Here is a 5,874-nt window from a genome sequence, read left to right on the forward strand (position 1 = left end):
TAAATATTAGAAGCTTAAATATATAGACGATGTCCGCTTTAATCTTGTAATGTTATTTTATGTAAAATGCAAGCTACCTTCCCAGGATTTAGCTATACTTATTTTCTATTATAGTTTTTTAAGTTTTCTTACTGATTCGTACTTAAGTCTCTTCTTTCTTGGTTCATTCTTTCCCTACAGAAGGTTGGCCTTATTCTCAATTGAAAAACTATGAATGATTTATCTTGGAATCTTTCAAAAATTCTTGTGGTTTAAACAATTTCAGTAGTTAGACTATTTTCATCACTGTGAGACAATCCTCCCTGAAATCAGATCAGTACTTGCTTTGCAAACCTCACTGTCCTGTTTTTTTTTTTTTAACCCCCTTAACAAAACAAGTGAAATTTTCTTGTGGGTTACCACAGCCCTCCTGGGTTTTCTTATTGTGAAAATTCATTTGTACATTCAATATGGCTTATTCAAATCTTTTACATGCTAGTTTTCCAGGAGCATTCGAAGAATGACTCAACACTCCCCTTCCAATAGCTCATAAACAAAATGAGGACACAAAAGTACATACCCACATGAAACTATGAAACAAAAGAAATAATAATAATGGTAATAGTAATAATAAGCATTCTTATGCAGAATGACGGTAAATTCTATATGTTAATCAACTGGGCAAAGGAGGCCCTGGGAGCTGGTAAAGCTTTCTGGATGTGTATGTGAGGATGTTTTTTGGAAGAGATTAACATTTGAATCAATAGGCTGAGTAAAAATGGCCACCCTCACCCATGTGAGTGAGCATCATTGATTCTGATGAGTCCCTGAAAAGAACAGAAAGGCAAAAGAAGGGTGAGTTTGCTCTCTCTTCTGAAGCTAGGATGTCCCTTTTCTCCTGCTCTGGGACATCAGAGCTGCCAGTTCTCAGATCTTTGGGTTCTAGCAGGCTAGTTTTTTGACCATTAGCTTTGGACTGGGAGTTACACCATGGGCTCCCCTGGTGTCAAGTCTTTGATTTTGGACTAGATTACGCTACCAACTTTCTTGGCTCTCCATCTTGCAGACAGCAATTTGTGGGTCTTCTTGACCTCCACATCATTCTGCATGAACCAAGTCATGCAGAATTTGTGTATGTGTGTGTGTGTGTGTGTAGTTTTTTTAAAAATATTTTGCTGTTGTTGTTATTGGGGATTAAACCCAGGGGTATTTAACCTCTGAGCCACATCCCCATTTCTTTTTAAAAATATTTTATTTATAAACAGGGTCTTGCCAAATTGTTAAGGTTGGCTTTGAACTTGCAATACTCCTGCCTCAACTTCCTTAGCTCTTACAGGAGTGCACCACTTTGCCCAGCTATATACATACACTTTTATATATCCTATTGCTTCTGTTTTTCTCTGTAGAACCCTAATGCGTGAAATTTTATTATTTACAAAGGTCATTCTCATTTTTGATCCTACAATGATCCTGTGTGATGGATGCTATTGGCAGCCTCATTTATAGATGAGAAACCAAATATAAAAAGGTGATATGAATTATCCAGATTTTCAATCATAAATAGAGTTTGCAATGGATCTTCCCAGTCCAATGACTATTGCTTATCACACAACCTCTCAACAGTGAAAAACCAGACCTGCTTCCTTGCCTCAATTACCCATAGTGCCTAGCAGTAGCATTTGAGGTAATACCATATAAATAGTGCTACAACAGTGTGGAGCTCAAAGTAAGAACTCTTGTCATATCACTTATTGATATTTTTTATTCTAAATGTTATAAGAAAGGGAAGAGTGTTTCATAGAAAATATTGGGGCTTGAACTTCAAATAAGAAACGAGATGAGACATGTAGCTGGAAGAGAGATTCTTAGGCATGAGATGACCTAAACCAAGCCCTGGATACAGGAGCTGGCATGCTGAGGCTGGACAGTGGGAAAGCTGCCCTGGCTGAGGTACAGGCCTCATGAGTGGTAGAGAAAGTTGCTAGGAGCATATAGTCGGGTACAAATAAGAGGATGCTGAATGTCCCTGAATGTCAGGCTGAGGAACTTTATTTTAGAGGTCATAGTGAGCTTCAGTAGGATTTATGCCTGGAAGTGGCTACATCAAATTGCTTTAGGAAGATTTTGTGTGTGTGCCTAGAAGCAGCGAGACAGTTAGAAAGCTGGTATAGATCCACACCTTAGGCAATGTCCACCAGGAGCAGAGAGGGTCAGCTGGGATGGAGAAGGAACAAACAAATGTGCAACAACTTTAAAAAAAAGGAAAAAGAACAAATTGGTAGATGACTAAATAGAAAGAAAAAGTCAAAGACCATGCAGAGATTTCCAGTCTGGAAAAAGGCACTAATTAGAACAAAGAAAGACTGAAATTACTATCATGAAGCTAGAAGTAATGGATGTGAGCACAAGAACCTTTTTTTTTTTTTCAAAATTATAGGACTGCATATATGCTCCTCAATCTCGACATTGATAACCACCCTTAAACCAGTAAGAGTGATAAATAATAGCGTGACAACTTCCTAGGAGAAACTGAATCATAAATAACCTCTCAAAAACCTTTATTTATTCATTCATATGTATCTGAAGTCATGATCAAATGTTCCTTTCTTTTATTTCAAAGCAAAAATTTCTAAAATCAATTTTTCATTGTATTATTGCTATGATCCAATTCATCTGCACAGAATTATACCCTTCATTCTAAAGTCTAGAATCCTAGACTGAAAAGACCATATGGACCATAGACATCTATTCTGCTGTTCTTTTTTTTTTCTCACCAAAAAATATATTTGTTTTAGTTTAGTTTGAATATCCACATAAATTTTCACATATATATTCCTATGTTTATATACATTCATATATATATATGAATATAATACCCTAATAGAAACCAAATTCTTGCTCATACATTTTCATATATATTCAGTTATATAATCATAAACTATAACTAAAACAAAATTGTAAACATCCATCTCAAAAGAAAAAATAACTACATATAAATTTATATCCACTTAAATATTTTCATATATTTTTACATATATGTTCATATTTGTATTCTTATGTATGGATAAAAATGTTCAACCCCTAAATTAACACTAAGTATTTTTCTACATTAGTCCTATACCTACCAATACACTTCAGAGAAACCTCTATACATATAAACCATAACATTTTACATGAATGTACCTATGTCTTGGGGGATATAAATTCATAAATTCACATAAAAACCCATAAATATCATATATATATATATATATATATATATATATATATACACACACACACACACACACACACACATTTCCATAGGCATAACCCAGAGTTTGCATGTAATATAACAATATTGCTTACCTTAAAAATATCCATAGATAAAAGTATATGTATATATACTTTTTATATATACATATTTTTGATATATAATATTACCTCTATATTCATATTTATATTCATATATATTGATGTATGTGTTCTAAAGGTAAACTATCTCCTAAACTAAAGGTGTAACTCAAAACTAAACCTAACCTTACCCATAATTATGAGCCTTTTAAACAAAAATTATAAATATTACTTTTAATATCCATATATATTTTAAAATATATATTTCATATATGTTTGTAATATACTCATATATATGTGAATTACCCTAACGGCAACCAAAATTCTACCCATAAATTTTCATATATATTCAGTTAAATAATCATATCCTATATCTTACCAAAATTGTAAACATCCATCTATAAAGAAAAATAACTATATACAAATCCATATCCATCTAAATACTTTCATGTATTATATATGTTTATTATATATATTTACATTTGTATTCCTATATATGGATAAAAATGTTCAAACCCAGTATTATTGTGTTGTGATCTATTTGATTCTTGAAGTTGAAAAGGGATTGTTTGATGTATGTAGATGCTCCAATGTTTGGGACATAAATATTTATGATTGTTATGTCTTATTGATGTATAATTCCCTTTGCAATATGATGTCCTTCTTTGTCTCTTCTGATTAACTTTGGTTTGAAGTTCACTTTATCTAATATAAGAATAGAAACCCTTGCTTTTTTACATGATCCATGTGAGTGATATGTATTTTCTCACCCTTTCACCTATCTTGTTATTCACCTGTCTTGCCAAGAAGTTGCCTGTATGCTTTCTTGGTTTTGACCTCGGAGCAGCCAGGAACCTTACCTCCTCTATTCTGCTATCTTGGGTTACTCCCTAGTCTACTGTTTGCCTCAGTAATACTTCTCTTTTGAGAAGCCAAAAGAGTTTTTGATTATATGGATTGTAGATATCTCTACATTTGATATCAAAGCATAAATGTTTAAAATAATTATCTAGATAGTCATTTAAGCTTACAATGACACATCAATTATATGTTAACCTTAATAATGTATTTTATGACAAGTAATTATATTTTATCAAACAGACAATTTAGTGAGAAGAACAGCATTATTAGACATTTTTTGTAAATTCCTCTCATGTCTGACTGGAGAGTAGATAACTGGATTCCCATACAACTTCTGTATTCAGTCTATCTCAATATATTATCTTGAAAGAAGTATGTACACGATTCAGAAATCCAACCTCATAAATATATGCCATTGGGAAAAGAGGGGTGTTTTAATAGCTTTCTAAAGAAAATTATCAGTATTTATTTATATATAGCACCAAAACTGTATAAGCAGTAGTTTCTTAATGTTGGCTTGAAATATGGAATTAAGTATCAACAAACTTTTTTGCTCTCTGTCACATTAGAATCTGCTGGTCTCTTTCACATTTTTTAAAAATTAAATCTAATTATTGTTATATGTTGTCAATGGACTTTTTTTAAAATTTATTTGTATGTGTGCTGAGAATTGAAGCTGCCTGTCCTGGTGCCTCACACATGCCAGGTAAGCGCTCTACCACTGAGCCACAACCCCAGCCCTCTTATGCACTTTGGGGAAACCGTTGAGACCATACTAGTGGATATACATTTTTCAAAATTTTCAGAAAACCAGAACCATAGTATCAGGCTGCAGGATTAGCCCATCTGTTTGCAGCAGTGACCTGGTCAAGTTAGGAGCCAAGTGCTTCCAGATGCTATATTCTGGTGCCAATTATCTCTACCTGGATGCACCCTGATCTTCAGGAAGGTCATATTTCTTTTCTTTCTTGTTCTTTTTTTTTTTTTTTTTTTTTTTGGTTCCCATTATCACCTTTGGTCACCTTGTGCTAGAAAGTTTATGAAAACAACTAAGCCAAGATTTCCTTTGACAAGCACATGATGGTCCAGGTCAGAACCTTGGGTAAAGCAAATGATTGCAGCAGGATCCAAGCAATACATGTCTCATCTTGAGGTTACTGAGAACCCTGAGGCTCTGATTAAAGACAAGTGGGAGAATGGGGTGACCTTACCATCAGACCAGGAGGGCTGAACATTTGCATGGCCTTGGTCCTAATGGGGGGACCTGAGTTTTCACAGCAGAAATTCAAGGACAATATGATGTCAAAGGTTCATTGGTTGGAACCTGGTTCCCATATAGAGGTGGATGGTGGAGTAAGTTCCAACATTGTTCATAAATGTACAAAGGCAGGAGCATATGTGATTGTGTCTGGCAGCATCACTATGAGGAGGAAAGGTAACAGATCTGTGATCAAATCCTTAACAAGCTGCTCATAAAGGTCCTCTTGATCAAAGAAACCACAAGGAACCTAGTTACTGCTCTTGAAATCATTTTACTGGAAAACTACCTCATCATATCACAATGAGGCAGGGCAGCTTTTCTGAGCAATTATTCATGTCAATGATTCAAATCTACTGTGCAGAATTTTCTAAGAGGTTAGAAATCGGTGTGTATAACTACACTTTAAGTGATACAGTTTAGTCTGGTGAAATATTTTATTT

General features: G+C 34.1%; 1 pseudogene; it reads left to right on the forward strand.

The window, feature by feature from the left end:
• The first annotated feature begins 628 nt into the window (after positions 1-628).
• LOC124105520 (ribulose-phosphate 3-epimerase-like) lies at positions 629-5,649 on the forward strand (annotated as a pseudogene).
• Positions 5,650-5,874: the final 225 nt, after the last annotated feature.

This window comes from Marmota monax, unplaced genomic scaffold (genome assembly GCF_021218885.2).
Source record: "Marmota monax isolate L192 unplaced genomic scaffold, Marmota_monax_Labrador192_F-V1.1 WCK01_AAM20220418_F8-fsc00250, whole genome shotgun sequence".
Lineage (NCBI taxonomy): Eukaryota > Metazoa > Chordata > Mammalia > Rodentia > Sciuridae > Marmota > Marmota monax.